This window comes from Manacus candei, unplaced genomic scaffold, assembly GCF_025592945.1.
Source record: "Manacus candei isolate 608988 ecotype Guabito, Panama unplaced genomic scaffold, ASM2559294v1 h1tg000013l, whole genome shotgun sequence".
Taxonomy (NCBI): domain Eukaryota; kingdom Metazoa; phylum Chordata; class Aves; order Passeriformes; family Pipridae; genus Manacus; species Manacus candei.
In genome coordinates this window covers 5,313,563-5,334,881 of record NW_026138061.1, presented here as the reverse complement: position 1 = coordinate 5,334,881, position 21,319 = coordinate 5,313,563, and the positions used below count along the sequence as shown (strand labels likewise).

Here is a 21,319-nt window from a genome sequence, read left to right as displayed (position 1 = left end):
TATTTCTTCAACTCCATCAGGTTGCTCAGAGCCCCATCCACCAATGTTTCCAGTCCAAAAGGTCCCTTCTCTTTTTCAGGGATGATGCTGCCCTGGAGGGTGCAGGGTTCACTCTGCCCACACATCCCACAGTTCAGCATTACTTTCCTCTCAGCTCTTTGTCACGGCCTTGCTGCTGGAAGCACTGCTGGAAGCAGTGCCCCTCCTGTGTGCCAAGGCAGCGATGCAGGTGAGTGCTCTTTGACTGGATCAAATAAAAAAAGGGGAAAAAATAAACCTAGGGTAGGACGAAGCTGTTTAAACATCAACTTGAGCTCACTGGATAGAGAAGGAAGACCTGGAGCCTGTACAGTTGCTCCTGCAGTACTGACCACCCAGCAATTCCATGGCTCCATGGTCCAAAACTCAGCTAAAGCCTCCACATGGGACCTCTCAGCAGAAGGAAGGCCCACCGGCATGTCTACCAAACCCAGACATGAAGTCAGGGATGCACCTTACCTACTGTGGAAATACATAACACCAACAGCAGATCCATCTGTCACCACCCACCTGTCACTGCACCTGATGAGAAGCTGCTCCCTGTGCTCTGAGCTTCACACCTCTCCTTCCCAAGAGCTGCTGAAGGAGAACAGACTTTCTTAAGTATCTGGCTTACCCTTTTCAGAAGCAAAGAGTCCCACTTCTGCCTCTCCACTAACTTCAATGGAGACAGGATTTCTCTCTCATGGTCATCATCTGCTCCAGGGACAGAAGATCTGTTTTCATGCCTATCTTTTAGCATAAAGAATGGAGAGAGATTATTGCAGGTGATATTACCTTTCCTTAAGTGAATCAAGGTTAGCCCCAATCTGTAAATCCTCAGGGCTATTGGGCTGAAATATCTGAAATAACTTCTTTCTGAAGACTGCTCATTAAGACACCCTTTTTGCCAATCTGCTTCCTAGGTTGAACTCAATTCTCCTGAGCAGATGATGCTGGAGCAGAAATCAGTGTCCTTTCCAGACCCCTTCTTCATTTACTTAAGACAGGAAATGCAGAGTTGGTATCCATGGTAGATAGCCAGACTGGGATATATTTGGTAAAGGAGCTCCCAAGGTTAAAGAAGAAGAAAAGGAGGAAGGAGAGGACTCTGAAATACTTCAAGAATATCATAGAAAATACATGAAGAATATCATAGGAAGTGGCATAGTAACAACTGAACTTCATGATTCAGGGCTAAAACCCAGCAACAATAATTAAAATAAAATATTATAGGAGATTAAATGAAATAACTTTTTTTCTCAAGAGGATGACACCTCCTGCCCTCCTCTGACCCATCTGATGCTGGTTATTAGGGAGTCAGGCTATCAGATTGGACACGTTTATGGCTGATGCAACCCCGATGTAACACTGCAGTCAGTGTTCAGCACTGCTCCTGCAGCTGACACGGTGCTCACGGTCCCAGCAGCTGCTGTGATGCAGCAAGGCTATAAAAAGCCGAGGACTCAGCCTGGAAACAGGCAGCCAACCTGCACCAGCAGTGTGCCAGCATCACCTTTCACCCGCATCTGCTGAGCCACTTTCCCAATAAAAGATTATCTTGGAAAAACAAGAGCTGTCATGGCTGGTCACTCCAACAGCTCCCGGGATCAGAGTTATGTCCTTCTAGGACACAGTAAGCTAAGGGCAGGAGAGGGGGACCCCACGCCGAAAGCCACCCCCAGTGACAGGGGCATCAGAGCAGGTTTTCCAGGAAAAGGGAGCCTTTTCCCATCCCCAGTGGCTCCTGAAGTGCTCAGCCCCATCCGCCCCTCCAGAGGCTGGGCCCATGCCAAGGGGCAAGCAAAAGCCCACCAGTCTCAGGCAGAGGACTGATGCTCCCTTCCCAAAAAGGGACACCAGAGTACAGCGCCAGAATGTTGAAAAGTCCCAGTGGCTGTTTCAGCTCCAATTCCCTGGCTCTCCAGCCTGGCAGCAAAGCACAACAGACTCAGGACCTGAGAGCCAGCAACAGAAACCTAGGAAATTCGGAGAGAAAACATCAGAAATCATCAGCCCCAGAGCCATGTGCCAGAAGCTACCACCAAGGGGATGTTTAGAGCCAAATCTGATATTGGTTCCATCAACGTACTCTCACTGGCTCCCATGCTGGATTGGGCTGTGCATGCCTGGTCATAACCAGGCTTCATTCTCTTCCATATCCTTCACAGGGCCCACTGTATCTCTGCAATCGAGCAGGATGGAATTCTGAGCTATCAGAAGTGCTGCAGTGAGCAATTGAGACGTCAGAAAACCCAAGAAGAAACTATTCCAGCTGTTTATTTGCTACACTTTTGGTCTGCCTATCTGGGTTCACATTAATGGCATTTTTATTTATTTATTTATTTTCCTTTCTATCATTTAAAAGTCCTTCTATGCCCCTTTAAAGTCATCCACATGCTGTCACTATATATACAGCACCATATCAAAACAATGTTACAAGACTCTCGATTATACAAAAAGCACCAAAACTACTTTTCCCTCAATGCATAAACTGTATATCAAAGAAAAAGAATCTTATACAATACAGAAACAGGGTTGCAACTGCCAGACCAGCAGAAGAATCAGGACTCCTTAGGAACATTCTTCTGGGAAGAAAGTGGAAAGATCCTTGTAAATATTACCATTTTTTTCCTACCTTGTAAGCAGTATGGATTAACAAAGCCAATAAAAATTACCTAGAAACCTAAATTGGAGTTGCCCTGGCCTTGATTTTGATCTTGAAACAACCTGGCCCAAGTTTAAGAATAATTTTTAACGTTTATTTTTAGAACACATTACCTTCAAACGTCCAGACCTGTGTTAGATACTTTTTCCATTTTTTCCATGAGGCTGAAAACACGACCTGTGAAGTCTGGCCTGTGAAGTTTATCATGAGAGACTTGTCCATCGTCGCTATCTCAGTAAGTACTTTTCCAAGGAAAGAGTGTTTGTTTCACAGCAGATGTGGGCTTTCCCACCACCTACCACCAGGAAATGCATCATGTCGATATCCAGACATGCCAAAGCCAGCCTGCTCTTTCCACAGCTACAGCAAAGTTGTGGCCTTGAGTTAACAAAGCCCAGTTTAGCTGCTAACTGTTGCTCTTACAAACCAAACCTGTGTAGGAACTCAATCCCCTCAAGGCTACATTTTCTCACAGCTGCCAACCTTGGTTCACCTGGGTACTCAAGCTGGATGTAAACAGCTTATTGCAAGCAAGAGTTAAGTATGTCCACCAACTCTGAGCACATTTTAACTTTATTTAAGGAGGTCTAACCGCTCTCAGCCACATTTGGAAACATGCACGGCTGCCACATATTTCCCCATGCAGTTCATGTACCAGCACCACCACTAGTCAGGACCCAAAACCAAGGGAAATTCCCGATTTTCCTTGAACTGAAACAGTTCCATTGGTAGAGATGTGCATCAATGCACCCATGCCTATATGAGGGCATCCTCTCTTCCTGTCTTCTCATGAATGCTCACCACAGTGTAAATCCATTGAAGACCACACATGGGACTGGGAAGGATGGTGGGAGTCTGCTCTCTTCTGACCCTAACACAGCATAACGAAGTGGCACAAATAGCCCCATTTGTGGGACACTGGGAGATGAAAGACCTTGTGATCCTCAACTGCCTTAACATCACCACTTCCTGCCACTCTCCTTCTCTGTGTGACCCCAAAAAGGGACCTCTGTGAAATTGTCTCCTAAATCCAAGCCCTCAAGCATCCCCATGGACGCACACAACCTAGAAGCCTGCAATAGTTTATTGTGTATTATTTTAAGTGGTTCCATTGCACTCATGTAGTCCTTTTCATTAGAATGGCCTCAGGCATGCTAGGCATAATATCTAAAGATCACAGCTCTGCATATCTGAAGGGATCAGGAACAACTCTGAAGAATGCAAACCCTCCAGAGACCATGTGATGAGCTTCCCAGTGAAAGGGATGTATTTTAAAGTGACACAAGAATCACCAGAGGGGATCAAACCTAACCACCACTCTTACTCAGCAGCCAGTTCTCAGATGTTCTGGACAGCAGACTCATGCAGCTGGCAGGTGTGAGAGGACGCTCTTGCTGGCACCCACCACCAGCATGCACAAACTACTTGCTGCATTCTCCAGCTTAATTAAATCAACAGTTTAAATTAATAACTCAGCTATGACTGGCAGCAGCTGAGAAGCTGACACGGTTCCCCTTCTTCCAGTTGTGGCAATCACAGCAGCCTCCGGGATGCAGAGCAGGCAGCTGACAGAGATGACAATATCTACCACAAGGGTCGCATCACTGGGAGCCACCTGCCACAACCCCAGAGGTCCACTGTACCACAGGGTCACTGCTTAAACCAACCACCTATCCATGTATATAGAAAGTGAGGTTTTTTTCTCAGCTATCTTTCTTCTTGTGCTTTTGCTCCACCACACCTTTTTTGAATCTCACTTGGGAATAACTTCATGTCTGGCAGTAAAGGAGGGTGCTGACTCCCTAGCCCAGGTGAGTCAAAGCGAGGACAGCTCAGGTATTTGGTACTCACCACTGCCCACTTCACTCCTCCTCCCACAGCAGAGCACACAGCACCAACAGTAACCCATTTTGGATGGCTTTAAAGTGCTGGGTTACAAGGCATGACAATGCTTGAGCTGCTTCATGTGGTGGTCTCCAACCCCTGGTGTCTTCAGACAAACTCCTGGAGAAGTGATGTGGACTGCAAGCGCTTCAGCCATGCTGGCTGAACCTCCTGCAAGTCAAACCCATGTGTGTTATGTCACTGTGGTTGTGTGGCATCCTGTATTCAACTCTGCAGCCTGGTAGCTCAGGTACTGGCTCTACAGCAATGAATTCCCATGACCATCTTGTACCAAAAACACTTCATAAAGGCAGAGCCACCCAGTGCAGTGGGAATCACAGAATGGCTTTGGTTGGGAAGCGGCAGTAAGAGTGGATTCTGCACTCCAGCAAAAAGGGATATGACTGGATTCAGGGCAAGGCACCATGTCTTGAGAATGGTCCTTCCCACCTCCAAGACTGAGAAATAGTAAAAGGTGGATGAGGAAATGAGGGGAAAAATAAAACAAACACTCACAACATCACATCGTGGTTCATTCATTGTTTCAAACAGCTGCAGCAGAAATTCTGCTTTTTTTTTTTTCCTGGCTTTTTTTTCCCCCTTTCCTTCCACACACATGAAATGAAGCATGGAAGCAAGGGCCCTGTCAGCCATCTGCTCTGCACCGACGGTTCAATCCTAAGGGCCAGCCAGGGTGACAGAATTTAAACTACAGTCACCACAAGTACAACTGGACAGATAAACCTCTCACAGAGATAAACCCCTGATTTACAGCAAAGTAATGCATACTGCAAACTGCACTGCTTCAAAAAGCTCTCAGGGGCTTTTTCTGACTTCTGTGCACAAGCAGATGGAGCTGCAATAAACCCACAGTGCTGAGGAGGACCCCTTGAAAGACAGGTGAACCATGATACTGCCTAAAAGCTTTGGTGTTCCACTCCAGCCCCTATGACCTCCATTTAAGAAGATGAAAATAGTTTAAACAGAGAACTGAAGCATACAAAGTCTGCCGAAAACTGGAAGTAGAAATTTCATCTTAGCAACAGAAAGTCAATTATGGACAAAACCATCACAGAATTACAACTGTATCTTCTTAGTCATCACTGACACAATTATAACCAAAAATAAATAAGCCATTATATTACACGTACTTTTTATAACCTATCTTGGGTTTTTATACCCTATATTGTTCCTCTTGAAGACAAACTTTTTAGCAGGGCCTGTTGTGATAGCACGAAGGGCAATGGTTTTAACCCAAAAGCCAGAATATTTAGATAACCTATAAGGAAGAAGTTTTTTTTAACGAGCATGGTAAACACTGGAACAGGTTTCCCAGAGCATGCTGAAGCACTGGAAAAGGTTGCCCAGATAAGTTGTGGATACCCCACCCCTGGAAACATTTAAGGTCAGGCTGGGGGGGGGCTCTCAGCAACGTGATCGAGTTGAAGATGATTCTGCTCATCTACTGTCCCTGCTACCCCTGTAGGAGAGTTGGACTTGATGACTTTTAAAGGTCTCTTCCAGCCCAAGCGTAGGATTTTATGACATTGCCAAACAAGCCTGGTAAACAAGACACAATCATGAAAAATAAACAGTATTTGTTGTTGGTCCTTCTAAGTACTCCACTTTTTCACTATATCACACAGCTTGGGCCTTAGTGCCAAAACTGAGTGAAGGTTAGTTTTAGCTAAGGCTGGTCCCACCAGAAATTTCACCTCCCTGTGCAGGTGAGTGCAGGTGAACTGGAGACATCAGCACAGCAGGGTTTCAAGGGCAATGAGGCTCTGGAGATGACCAGAGAGCAAAGTATTTCTGGCACACCTAAAGATGTCAAGCTGCACCAGTAATAGCAAGATACCCTGCCTCCGAGATGCTACGTCCCACTCAGGAACTTACATTCAAAAAGGATGTGCTTGAACAGAGCTTGACAGAGGATCAAGCTGCCAGAAGCAGGAGGAGAATGACAAACCCCTCTTAGATGAGAAGACAGAGTGAGCTGCTTGTGTTGGACCTGCACGGCTCAGAGGGTGTGAGACTGCTGTCTGCATCGTTGAAGGAGGGATTTAAGCTAAAGGACAACACTGGCATAAGAATAAATGAGCATTAGCTAGCTATGAACAACTTCAGGCTGCAGCAAGAAGGTCCCTGGCCATGCCCAGCTCTGGATGCCTTCCAGCAGTCACAGGGCAGGCAGCCCAATCAGTCTTAAGATGTAGTTTGATCGATTTATTAACGAGATTACACACCTTGACCGCTCATGAGGGTAAGGAAGAAACCTTTGTGATCCCAGTAGCATTATACACTCTTGTGCTCCTCCTCTCACCAGCAAGTATTTCTGAATTGGCTGCTGCTTGTCCTCTACCACCTAGATGCCACAACTCTTAAAACCATCCTCTCTGATAGGAACCAGATTAATTGGACGTGTAATAGGACACTCCGGAAACACAGAGGTTTGAAAGCCTACTTAAGAGAAAAGAAGTATTATTTAGTCCATTTTACAGGTGCAGCACCAAGGACAGGAGGAATATGCCATGCCACAGAAAACCAATTCTCAGCATTGGATTATGTATCACCAACATAAATTACACATCAAGCCTCAACTACCAGCAAGGACAAAACTATGCCATGACAGAGAGTGCCATGTATCATAGGGATTACTCCATTCCTCCAAAGACAAGAACTCCCAAAGCTTTCCACTGATTTTTGTTACTTTTGGTCAGCACAAGCAAGGCTCCATCACCCTTGTCCACTATTGAAAGCCCTTTACGTGCATGCTACAATAAATCTGATATCTTCTCTATCTGAGTATGCTGTAAGAGAGGAGTTGTCCCTACCATTTTCCAGTACATCTCCACCCCACTGCCCAGCAGCCCCCTCTGCTACAGCAAACACTCTGATTTCTTATCCCCCAAATGCTTCCATCACTAGTTTGATTTCTCTTTGGAGATTACTGCTCAGTGTTCTTCTAAGCCATTTGTTTTCAAAGGTACTCAGATACTTTGCCTGTACCTTTGATAGGTTTCCAGCTTTCAGATCCGTATATTTAGATAAAAATTACTTTCAAGTCCAACATTCATAGCCCAGCCTTTCAGCTGCAGCTTTTCAAAGACCAAATCTCAGTTAAGTCAGTAAATGTGGCTGCTGCCTTGCCAACACGTGACACCATTTCCTCTTGGACATCCCCAGTGGCTCTGATACAACTACCAGGATACACAAATGGATTCATTTCTTGTATTCCACTGCCTTCTAACGTAAGTTTGACTTGGGAGCCGCGATGATTTTCATGAGACCAGTGGGTTTGTATCAGCCAGGAAACCCCCAGTTCCCTGCGAGGCGAGGAGGTCTCTACATGCACATCTGCTGGGAGGTCCCACAGGCTCCACAGAGAACTTGGGATCCCAGGTTTACCTTCAAACTCTCAGCCAAGCAAACAGGAAAGCCTGTCTGTACACAGGCACAGCTGCAGCATGGACTTTACCTAAGCTGAAATACATCTCATTGACACTGAGGACACAGGGGAAAACCTGAGCACAGGTTTTCCAGTCTGCAGGAAGCTTAGGGGCAACCCGGTGGGGACAAATTCCAAGCCACCCCAGCACAATAAATCATAGGGTGCATCCTCTAAAACGCTCTAGCTGCAGCTGGTCAGGAATAACCAGGAGGTTTGCTTTTAATCCAGATTAAGGTAGCACCCAAGTTTACTATGGAATATAATGAGCCTGAGTTTAGACAGGTCTTGCAGTTGGATTATCCCAGGTTCTGATGGTCCATTCTCTTGGGGAAGTTCCACCTTCAACAAAGCCTCATCTAGCACGAAGCCTCCCCACCCTTCAAGACAAGAAACTACAGCCAGCGACAGCCCCAAACTGCTCAGGATTACTTAATGTTTGGATAACCATTTGCAAGCAAGGAGCCCTGTAAAAGCACAGGGAATTATGCAAATATAAAGCAAAGAGTAAACACTGACATCTTATAGAGGTTTGCCCTCATTCTATCAAAGCCTGGCAGGGGTGATGTGTTCCCCCATCCAGTAAAGCTGTTGGGATTGTGTCAACTGCTTTAACACACTTGTCTTTGGCCTCTTCTACGCGCCAGGAGTGCATGAATTTAATTAGTATCTCCATTTTATTTAGATTTCATATGATGAGTGGGGATGTTTGCAAAGGGAATCCACTTCTCATTTCAGACCCTTGAGCAGGCTCAGCTGGATGGATATTTATTTAAAACATTATCACCTTGTCGTAAAACGAGTATTTTAAGGTTGCTCAAAAAATCACCAGCAAAGCATCAGCCTCCCTGCCTGCTCATATGGCAGGAGTTGCTGCCATCACAGCATTGCAGTCACAGCACTTCAGCAGGCAAGGCTGGCTGAGATGGAAACCGAAGGCAGCAATCAGGCAGGCTGGGGGCATGATACTATGTTAAGGTGCTGGATCTGATTTGGGAAATGGCTCTCTGCATTCCAGGTCAGTAAAGCAGCACAAGAGCACTTACTCCAACAACTGCATCGCTATAGGTAATGTGGCTAAAAAAAATAAAGAATTAAATATCAAGTCAGTGAAGACTTTGCATACAGGCAAATGCTTTAGTATTTAAAAAATAAAATTTTCATTTTAATATCCAAATACTTCCTTTCCCTCTTAAATCTCATAAGCACAGGGGAAGAAAAATAATAATCCATATCGAGAGACTTGCAAATTCCCCATCCTTACACCCAAAGGCATATCAACTCCTTTTCACAGACAAGAAACCAAGACATCTCATGTTTGTCTTGGCTTGATCCATACTTAAGATGTCCCAGGAGCCAGTAAAATGATGAAAACTAAATTAAAATAAAGTTCAGAATAACCCACAGCCACAACCTTTGTAGTTCTGCTGAGGAAATGCAATCAATTTGAAGAGTACTATGGAGGCAGCAGGGAAGGAAAAACAGAAAAAAGCCTGTTTTTGTGCTGACTAAGTTTCCTTTTTTCCTGGGAGCTGGTTTGGGCTGCCCAGCAGAAGAGATGTACACAGCAGCAGGGGAGTGGATAACATCACCTCCCATAGGTGACATCTGCGTCACCCAAATGTGCGTTGCCCTGCAAAATGCTGCCTCCTCTTTTCCTACAGAGAGGTTGAAAACACCATCAGGGAACCAAATAATAATGTTACACAAGGGGAATAAAAAAACCAAAACAACCTACAAACTGCACAGTGTGGATCATCGCTCCATATGAGCTGTTTAAGGGTTACGAAACCCAAGGGCAGTGAAACTCAGATCTCACAGTAGGAACATTTCTGGATAAGGATGCCACCAGGTATTCTCTGGAGAGGAACATTTATCCTATCACCAATGCCTGTAATAATGAAAAATTAATTAAGGACATTGTAAGGCAAAAACAACAGCCTCATGTCCCAACAGAGCCCTTCGCTCACTGAAATAATAGTCCCTCACACCACTTTTTTGTGTGTGTCCAAGTATGGGTGTGCATTCAGTTTTTAATTCTACACACTTCAAGCAAAGGAAATATTAAAAATTATTTTTGAAAGCATGCAGAGTCTAAAACAGCAGCTCATATTGGTAATATTGCATAAATAATGTCACTTAGTTCCTACATCCAAGAAATTAATCTAATTAGTTAGAATAACAAGACAGCCAAAACTTGGCTCCCAAGGAAGAAGCTGCCCTTTCTGGGGAGACCTGCTGTGTCACTCATATCTTGACCCCCTGTAGTCTCTCAACTACATCTTTGGGGATGTCTCGTGCCTCTTAATGCTGCTGCCACTGCAAACTAGACCAGACCCAGAGACTCGGTTTAATACTCTATCCCTCACCCCAATAGAGTCCAAGAAAAGGGCTAGGGACAGGTATATTTTGTTAAATGAGTATTGATTTTAAACATGTCTTTTGTGGAGATCTAATCAAAATGAATTTAACATAGTAGGAATCATGGTGCCATCTGAATCTGAAAGTACAATGAGAGCTGATTGACAGAACAAAATGCCAAAAATCAGATGTCCTGTAAAAACACACAGATTTCAAATTTCTTGGGGTCTTAGGCTCAAGTGAGCTGTAGGAATATGTCCAGGGAGATGACGGCTAGTTCACTTCAGTGTATTTATATCACCAAGCAGTAGGTGCTGCGTGGCTGTCACCACACTGAACCCCCTACATAAATCATTCTGAGATGCTCAAGGAGCAGGTGCCAGTTGCAATATGGGATATTTCAAGGTTGTCCCCCTCCCACTGTCAGTGGTGGCAGAGCTGCAGGGGCACAAACAGCTGCCAGCACATGGTCCTGTCCTGGTATGTCCCCTCATCTGGGAAAGCACCAGCTCCCATCCTGCTGCCACTGGCATTTGGGGGGTTTTGAGGAGGGTGAGAGGTGCTCAGCAGACTGGGAAGCAGGGGGACAGCACGCTTGGATAAGTCATGGAGACGAGGAGGGAGGACACAGGGTTGCATTCCTCATGGATGAAAGAGCAGAGAAAGTGCTCTCACTGTTGCTCTGCACATTAGTCAGCACACAGGAACACAAAAAACACCCCAAAGCAAATCTGCTCTGTAGTATCAGGGATTATGACTCAGAGATTTTTTTATTCCTCCCCCCTGTGACTCATCCAGTGCAGCCTCATGGCCCAGATTCAGAGCAGCCTAACTTTTTTGGGCTCCCTCTGCCCAAAATCCCATTAAATAATTGCCCTTTGCAGTCAGCAGTGAAGAATTCAGGGGATTTTTTCTCCTTTTTTCCCCACCAAAGCAGGGGCCAGAGGGAACAAGTGCAGCTCCCCTGGACCACGTGCCTGTGACGAGTCTCAGTGCTGGCAAAGCCAGCCCAGACCCGTGGGAGCCGCGTGACCAGCCCTGAGCGCAGGCGCAGCCCTGGGGGATAAATATGATGTTATCCATGGCAAAAGGGACAGCTGGCTGCGAAGTGCTGCCTGGGAGGCACGGGGCTGCAACTCTGGAGGGGTGGTAGTCATTTGCCAGTGACAAGAAGATGACAAGAAGCATCTGCAAAGGGCCCAGTTTAGCTCCCGAGATAGGTTAGAGTTTGCTGGTAAGGAATCCAGGAGCAGGACGGTGGGGCTGCATGTGAGGTTTCTAGGCAGGGAGACCATCCTATGTCTCCTCTCACTTTCTGCATGGCTGGTGACGAAGGATACCGTGCTGCAGGGAATGAGACCTCCAGAAGCATCCCATGCGCCCTCCCACCCCACTCAGAATTTCTAGAGGAAAAGGAGTTGTAGCTGCAGAATAAGGGGGGAAATGTTATTTTGCAGAGGATGCGGTCGGGACCCCCAGCACAAAGCGATCCGAGCTGGGCTGAACCCAACAACAGTTTCATGGCCCCTTTGTTTTGGGATAATAATAGCAGCAGATGAATTCCACATTTCAAACAAGGGTAAGATATTAAACAGAGCCTCTGTAGAGAGATTAGGTGGAATAAGAAAAACAATAAATCCTTATGTTCTTGGACTTGAACCGATTGGCAGTGAAAGCCAGGGAGCGGGGCCTCCTTTCCCCTGGCACCACCACAGTGCCCAGCATAACCAAGTGCTTTGGGGTTCAGCAGCCTGCTCAAGGGATGAGGGATACAAAATGTGGAGCAGAGATGAAGCTGAGAGACCCTCCTCCAGGTCCTCTCCCAAAATCACTACATTCCCAGAGGCTATTTCTGTTCTGCATGCTCTAGAGGAATGCACTGACTCCAAGTATAGTTTTCGTCCTTTCCACAAACCCCTTCGAAGCTGAGGTTCTCATCTCCCAACCTAGCCTGGAGACACCTCACGCTACTCCCGTCCCCTTCACATCCGAGGGCCACTCTGCATGAGGCAGACATACAGTTTCAGCCAAAAGACTAAATGTCAATAATTAAGATTCCATCTAAATACCCTCTTCTTTAAAAAATATCTTTTAGATTAGTGACCTAAAACAACTAACTTTGAAGGCTGAACTTACTATATGGAGGTCAACCCAAGCTCCACAGACGGATGTTGATGTCTTGTGGGACAGCAAGTAAGCTAACAACTACACTTTCATGTAAAGTAAAACTAATTGGTGCAAAGGGACTCCCATCTTCTGCAGAGGGAAGCCTACCCTGTCACAGCCACATTATCTGTTAACACTGTCTCATTCTGCAATACAACCCAGCTTAATATTGCATCATATCATGGGGAGATAAGCACACCTAATGCCAGGGTTGTTCATGCTTCCAGTTATCCCTGACAGTAATATAAAGAATCTGAATATGAATAACATTTCCTGCAAAGAGCTCTTAAATGTACTTAAGAGTTTCTAAACCTTATTTCCTTACCTAGACTACCACATCCCTTATGTAAGTCCTGGTGACACTGAAGATTAAGTTACCCGTCTAGAATAAAAGACACCTCACCCTTACGCAGCCACTACGGGTCACCTACACCAAGGGGGAAGGCAGCAGGAGGTACTGATAGAAGGACAAACACTGACTTGAAAAGGACAAGCAAGAGCTGGGAGAAGACAGGAAGCAAGTGATAAAATGAGGAGAGAAGGTATTTATAGTTGTGAATCACACGTTGCCCCAGACATCTTTCCATTAATGATGAATATCATAATTTCCGTAAATAATGCAAGGAGGATTGGTTTAATCATTTAAAGGCATCATCAATAATAAATAAGTCAGTTCCAGATGCTAACCTCACCATTCCTCCATCCTCAGGGACTGCTTTAAGGAAACGAGTGAGATTGCTGTCACTTTTTAAGTGATTGGATTTGGAAAGATGTTTCAGTACCAGAGTCAGGAGAACAAAGGAGGTACCCTAGGCCTAGGAACGGCAACCCAGATGTGTGCAGCCCCTGCACGGCGTAAAAGCTCTTTACACCACGTTCCTGTGTGATAAAGTAGCAATGAAAGTGCCGTTCTTGTTTGCTCAGGCAAAGTGCATTAGGCAGAGGTATGCACCAAGATAGTTGGAGCCAGATAAGAGGAGAGCCCTTCCCACCTGCCAGGAGAAGGTCCCCACCAAGGACCCAGAAGGATAAGGAAAGGGCTGCACTGGAATAGCACATCCATCACCTGGAGCACAGCAGGTGCGAGGGCAATGCCACGTCTGAGCAGTACCCAGCTGCTACACCAGCACTAGCACCAGCATCTGGATGAGAAGGCGAAGGAGAAAACGATGCACGACACACATTTCCTGCATGAGCGGATAGCTCAGGAATGAAGAGTAAAAGAAGATTTAAGAGCTTTCAGCTTCATCGCTGCAATGCTGCTGGCAAAACCCACCATGCAGCCAGGAGCATCCTCTACAGCACAGGAAAACTGCGACAGGTTTCCCAGCTCACCTTGACCTGGGCACCGACTCCTCTGAGCCACCTGCTGCCTCATCAACACAGGAGTCACACCTTCCCCAAGGCGTGGACTATCCTGACATAATGCTCTGTCATAACAAAATCATTATCCCAAGGGCTGCTGCTGCTATAATAATCTCAGTCGCTGAGGACAAAGGTGATGGATAAGTTGTGCATGACTGGTGGGAAGAGCTGTGAGTCTGTTTGGGGATGTCCTATGCATAGTATGGGAGAAGGAAAAGGAAAAAGAGGTGAAAACCCAAGATCATGGGGACAACGTGTTTCCAAAATGCTGGCATATTTTCCAGAAAAGCATTTTCCCTGCAAATACAAGAGGAATGCAGGAAGCACAGGAATAAATCTGCACAAAACTGGCATAGTTTTGACTTCCAAAGCTGTATTCTGCCATCCTCAAAATAAAAGGAGGGTGACCACACCACCAGAAGAGATGGAAACCCAACTAGTCAGAGCAATCAGCAGCATGCAGTGTCGCACAGCAAGGAAACTCAGCCTACTGCCTCTGCCAAATTTCTAACAGGGGTTGGGGTGGGACAAAAGGTTTGTGCCACCAAACCATGATTTCTATTGTTTCAACTTTTTTCTTTTCCCTTGGATTCAGAATCTGTGCTATTTTAAGTGGCTATGCTAAAAAAAACCCCAGGATTTAATGCCTGTTTGGACTGCCTATAAAAATCTTTCCCACTGGAACAAAGATTTAAACCTCTGACTCAAAATGAGTTTACAATAGGGGCCTGATTATCAAGAGGACCAGAATATCCTCTTATTAGAAAAAGGTTCACCGGGCTTTCCTGAACTTTACATGGTGGTATTAACTCAATGGCTTGTTTAGTTGGATGTTGGTGATACCAGCTGTCTTTGACACAGGGAAAAAAAGCAGCTATGTATTTTTAATATAGAAAAAGGGCTTAAGGTAAGTGTGTGTGAATGTGTGGTATGTGTATCCATACGTGCACATACATGCATGGACACACACGTCCTTCTGATTATTGTCAAGAAAAGTGATACAGGAAAGGAAAACATAAAATCACAAAAATAACAAAGGTTGAGAAGAATGAAAGGATGCACTCCACCTGGTTGCCTCAAGTAAAACAAACCAAGGCACCTTTTTTTTAATTATTGTTATTTGTCTATTATGGTAGCAAGCATCATGGGGGAAAATTGGGGCCCTATTTGTACAAGTCCAATGCAAATATTTAAGGCAGTCTGGAAGAGATCCGTCTGGCTTCATTTAGATAAACATAAACCCTTAAGAGTACCCCTTATTCATTTTACCCTAAACCTAATTTTTAGAGACCTCTTTCTGCTGGTACAATATATATTCGCAGATAAATTATTTTACAAAAAGGGAGGGTACACAGGCTGGGCAACACCCAGGCAGAGGTTCACCCACAGATCGGTTGTTTGGGGACGCCTTTCCATCCCTGGAAAGCATCTCCCAAGCTCTGTTGGCTTTTTTGGGCTAGATCACTTCCAGCATCCTCTGTTGGAAGGTCCCCAGGGTGAGCTCTACCCTAAAGCCTTGTACTAGCGATGGCCAATGACACCTTCCAACCTGCCCTGTGCCAGCAACTCCGACACAGCTGCTGGCTGGCAGAAACCCTGCCCTTGCTGACCAAGGACAGAGGGGAAAGCATGCGTAAAATGCTCTGCTTGCTGCTAGGCAGCAGGACAGATTAGATTTTAAGGCAATGAGTCACCAGCTCATGAGCCTAAAACTTGCCTTTATACATGTCAGAGCAGCCTCGTATAATAGAGACATCTTTCTCCATCCCTCTGACCCAGACCTGAACCAGCACCCGTGCAGGAGAAGTTTTGGAAGGGTTCCTAGCCTATTTTGTAGGTTCCAGAGTCAACAGATAGACAAAGTTTGGTCTCCTGGTAAGCAGAGAAAACATGTGCAAAAACTGTATCCAAACTTTAAAAAAAAAAAAAAAGATTATCCCATGGAGCAGAGCATAGTGTAAAACTCTTATTTTAAAGTTTTCCAGCTGCTCTTTCATCAGCAGAATATACTGGAAAAATTCAAAAGCAATCATCATTTTACAAGCATGTTTTGCTCCACACAGTTTCTGCACCCAACTTTACAGGGAGAACGTCAAGAGGGAGAGAGGAGTCCATTACCTCCCCAGGCAGCTGCAGTGCATGTTCCTCTCGCCTTGTCAAAAACCCACCTCTCAATTTATATACTCTGCAATAATTATTTTGCTAATCACAGGCTGCTCTGCGCTTCTCAACATGAATTATTATTATTAGAGCTGGCTCAGCTGCAAAGGCGTCTGCTTTCCAAACACACAGCACTGGGCTGGAGAAGAGGGGTGGGGGGGTTAATCCTCTACTGGTTGAAGCGTAAGGCAGTGAATGGCATTCTGGCATGTAATTTCTTTAAACAGGAAAAATAACAGCTTTCAGGAGATTTTCCATTTTGAGTTAGCACAGAATCACCACAAAAAGAAAAAAAAATACTGGGAAGGTGACATAACACATACTATGGCCTTCTTTCACCAGCTATATTTATCTCTCAACTGCAGCGTAGAAACATATTTCACTTAGAAAAACTTTTAAGCTGCTTAAAAGAGACACTCAAGTAGCAAAGGCCACACACTTAGATACTGGAGTGGAAGAAAGGAAAAAGATTTATTTGTTTAGATGCCGTAAGCTAGCTGAAATCTGCCACCTACAACTCATCACCAAGCCCTCCAGTGGGCAGGTACGACTTGGGCACAAGCCAACATGGGCTTGAAATATTTTGGTAGAAAACAGCTCATATGATCTGGCTACTTTTTAGCCATCTATTTCATTTTCACCCACAGTTTGTTTTGTTTAGTTTTGAAGCACCTGCCTTTTACCAGGACCAGACATAGGATGCTGTCTAACACCAACATGAGCATCTGTCCCAGGATAGCAAGTCTACCACACTTAAGCCCAAAACTGTAGCACCAGCAGCATCGCAAGCCTCACCACTGAACCTAGGACAACCTGCACAGTGACAGCTCAGCATTCACTGACCTGGCTTTAGAAACAAATTTTCTCAGCTGTCTGCCAGGCTACCTCAGCCATGATCTGCTTCTTATGCTGTCCAAAACAAGGTCCTTAGCATTTCCCAACTCAACCAGTGTCACTCAGTGTCCCACCCGGAGGGCTGCAGCTATTAGAGAAGTTTAGGTGCCACGGCTGTGTTCAGTGAACTGACAGCACCAAACTCATGAGCAGATAAACAGCCTATTCCTGAGCCAAACTAAACCAGGGCAAAAAAATCCTGTTTGGGCATGCAAGGGAAAAAGGATTGGGCCCAAGTGTCTTGAAAATAGCAAATCACCCCAACAATTGGCACTAAATGATCCTTGGGTGTAAGGGGTGTCAGTAGGATCAGGTTATAAGCATGGCTTGAAATAGCCCCTTGTCCAAGGGGGGCTGAGGGGTAGGGATGAGTGGCACAGGACACTTGTACCACTTGTGAAAGTCTGCATTGCAGAGGGGAAAAAAAAAGGAAAAAAAATGAAGCGTCATCCTGAATGAAACATGACACTAAGTGTTCACATTTCACATAAGAAGCCTCAGGTATCATCATCAACCACATGAAGAGGACAGTCTGGAGTTTGATTTCTGTTTATTCACCTTGATGACACCCCTTAAAATTTTCTGCTTGGGTTACATCTTTCCAAGAAACAAACAAGAAAAAATCTTTCCATCTATTGGAAGGAAAGCCCCTCTGCTGGTCCTCATACCTAAACCACACTTAGCAGAGCTCACCCGACCTGACCCCCATGGAGTGCTGGCTGGGCACGTTCAGGACTTGCCACACATAGAAGAAACCAATGCCACAAACTGGGGCTTGGAAGCATTGGCTTTCCAGCATGGGAAACATAGTGCTGAGTCCTGGGATTTTTTTTTTTGGGGGGGGGGGAAACAGCTGTGCAAGCAAAGTCACCCAGCCAACACGCTTGCTGCAAGGCTGATGCAGCTGAGAATAAAACGTCTGTTGTCAAAGGATATTGAGCATGTTCTTCAGATCATCAACATCAAAGCATTTCCCAATTTCAGATCCCTCCATTTCTATAATCGAAAGCAGTCCAAAACCTCAGCTTTCTCTACAAGTCAGCCCCTAAAAGAGGTGGCTTGGCAGCACTCACTGCTTGCACAAACTGGGAAGTGCTGCACAGGGTGGGTCCCCAGCTCCATTTAAAATCCCCTGGCTTCCAACACTTCCCACTTGCTCTCCCCGGGCAGCACCTTCTTATGGGGATGGGGATTGCTCAAATTGAGCCATCACTGGTGCACACATAAGCCCACTGGCTCAACATTTCCCATAGAGTAAAGGTCTGCCATCAGGGCATGACAGCCCTCACAGAACCACCACAAACCACAGCCTCATCCTCCCAGAGGGCAGAAATGGGGGTGAAATCAGGTGCAAAAGCCCCAGGCTTGCAGCAGGGCAGAAGGCTACCAAAATCAGCAGTAGAAAGATGAGGGAGGTAACAACAGGAATGCAGAGTCTGGGCTTGGGTTGCAGGTTGCATCCACTAAGGAAGGAGCACCACTAGGCCCCAGGTGCGGGGGAGAAGCACTCTGGCCACTAACTCCAATTTTATTGTTAACCCTCAGATCTGAGAAAAACTACTCAGCCACACCAGCTGCAATCCAGAGCAGGCAAGGGAAACCAAAACACTCAGGCTGAGAATAGTTTAGAGACAAGGGAAATAAGAGCAGCTCCAACTCCCTTATTTCTTTTTTCCAAGAAATAAGGGGCACAGCTGCCATAATTCCTCGGGCCACCAACTCTCAGGTTGCGCAGAGGTTAACAGGGTGCTTGGCAAACCTGCCCTGGTGAGAGAAAGGAGAAGCCACGCAGAAGAGAAACTACAAACCAACCTGGAGTAGAAACATGCGGCCAATAAGGTAAAGAATGAAAAGCCAGAACAGGAAGAAAAGGGGAAAGAAGGTAAGAAAAAAAGGGAAATACACCTATCAAAAACACCATAAGCATACCACTCAAACACAAAGTGGAACAGAAACAGAGAAGCAGAGAGAAACTAGGAGGAAGAAGCAAAGTTAAACAGGCAATTATGCTTTCACACATATGTTTGTATATATATAAAATACACAGAAAAGTTACTTGGATATAGAAATATTCATACAAGTACAAGTAGAAAAACTGTGCCATGCTTTATCTACACTGCCCTGAACAAAAGCAAATTCTTTCCTATGAGTGTGGTGAGACACTGGCACTTGTTGCTCAGAGAAGCTGTGGATTCCCCATTCCTGAAAGTGTTCAAGGTCACATTGGATGGGGCTTTGAGCAACCTGGTCTAGTGGAAGGTGTCCCTGCCTATGGCAGGGGGGTTGGAACAAGATGATCTTTAAGGTCGCTTCCAACCCAAACCATTTTACAGTTTCTATGATTCTATAACTTCACCACCAGCCACTGATTCTGGCAGGTCGGCACTGACCAGTTTTCACTGGCATGAGAATGCTTTCTGTAGACTCCTTGTACCAAGCTGGCTGCCACTTTTTACTCTGCTATTCAGAGCTAAAACAACACAGAAGCCATGTAAGAAAATTCACTCTACAGCAGCACGTTTATGGTCATTGTGTGCACAGACAGACACAGATGCCCAGGAGGAATATCAGTGCTGTTAGTTATTGGCATTACATACAGCACCACCAAGAGCTTGAGATACCAAACGTGTCTGTGCTGGATGTTATATAAAAATAGAACAGAAAGGTCAGACCCTGTCCTAGAGACCCAATGACCCAGGGTAAAACCAAGATAAAGATAGAAAGCAGAAGCAAATAAGGCAGGCTGACCAGAATGGAGCCATGCCAAAGGATATACTGTCAACTCACCATACATGGCAATCCTGGATGGGCACATCTAGTAATCCTGCTTTAGACAGGAAGCTGGGAAGGGGTCAACCACAACACAGTACGACCAAAGACCCAGCCATTCCCTGTTCTCTGAAATCCCACTTAAACCACTAATGGATATGGTGTAAAGATCCCCCATTACTAAAACAGCCAGCAGTAAGCAGTAGCCCACATCAGAAACACCACATCCATCAAACCACATCGAAACAACCCCTAACTAAAATGGCCACAATGTCCATCATGATTCTTCTTCTAGCTGCTGGTTTGTTTAAATATCACATTTTGGGACATACAAAACAGATGGAGACCAAGTATTGTACATTAATTAACTTGAAATCTGTGAGCCCATCCACAAGTGAAAAAGGAGGCAATATATTTTTAAAAAATAGTAATTTAACATTTAACACGTCTGCTAGATAATAAGAGCTGGCTTTGACCTGCTAGCATAACAGGGTGCTACAAACCAGTCTGCAGAAATTTCTGGTAATTAAACCTAGTTTGAAATGAGTGAAGAAAGGGAAGGCAGAGCTAAGGATGCCTGGGCACATACCTTAATTTTGCAATTTCTTAACTTTTTTTAATGTTCCTAAAAGGCTCAAATCACTGCAGGTAACTGGAACTGCAGTCAAATGTATTTTTCTCAATGCTCAGTTTAAACACAGCAGTCATCACCAGATTATCTTATGGGTACTGTATTAGGTGGTGAACTAACATCTGATACATGTCCTTTCTCTTCTTCCCTCCAACCCAGAAGTGGAGGGTCTTATTTTGCTTGTGTGTTCCTTAACTGTCTTTAAACATCATATAAATCATTGCCATATATTTAGAAAAAGGGCCTTCAATTGAACATAACTTGGAGCAGAACATGGCGAGGTTTTTGGTGATCCTTATCTCCTGGGGTTGCACAGTTTATGCAAAACTGGACCCTCAAAGAGCAGAGCTTCATGTCCTTACAGAAAGCTCCTCTGGCCTTTGACATAAAGCTTCAAGCAGTCTTCCTGCTACCTGAGGCAATTCAGGGAGCCCATTAGAGAGAGAACAAAAGACCTCAAACCTTTATCTGTGTTTCCCACAGAAGCCAGCATAGAAAGACACACAGCAGCAGAGATGGGCTGCAGCTTTCTGGATGGGTTGGAGCTCCCTTCTTTCAGGGTCCTTACACAAGTATGTCATTCCTGTTGTCAAGCCAAGGTGAAATGACTGTCAAGGCCAAGACCAGGACTCTTCCCATGAAGACAGGACTGGACCTGCTAATCAGCCTGAGGTGACAGAAACACCAGAAGAGGAAAGTTTATCACCAGGAGAAAGTCAAGAGTGCTCCTAACCCACTGACTCAACCTGTGGGCAAGTACCATCAGCCACAGAGCCAGTACGCACGGCAGCAGCAAGCTCTCCAACCCCTTCCCCCGGCATTGCTGGATCTCAGACAGCTGTTCCTCGTCAAAGAGCCACAACGTTCAAGGACACAGCTCCCTGGCAGCAGCTGGGTGCAAAGAGGTTAAACAGATCTATGGATCATATTCACACTGTGGCCACCTGAGCCTGGG

General features: G+C 45.4%; 1 long non-coding RNA gene across 1 annotated transcript in view; it reads right to left on the bottom strand.

Moving 5' to 3' along the window:
* LOC127467047 (uncharacterized) overlaps positions 1-20,974 on the bottom strand; it is a 130,889-nt gene extending 109,915 nt beyond the window's left edge. The window contains exon 1 of the long non-coding RNA XR_007902937.1: positions 20,827-20,974. This is a non-coding gene — a long non-coding RNA (uncharacterized LOC127467047). The remainder of the gene's footprint in view (positions 1-20,826) is intronic.
* Positions 20,975-21,319: the final 345 nt, after the last annotated feature.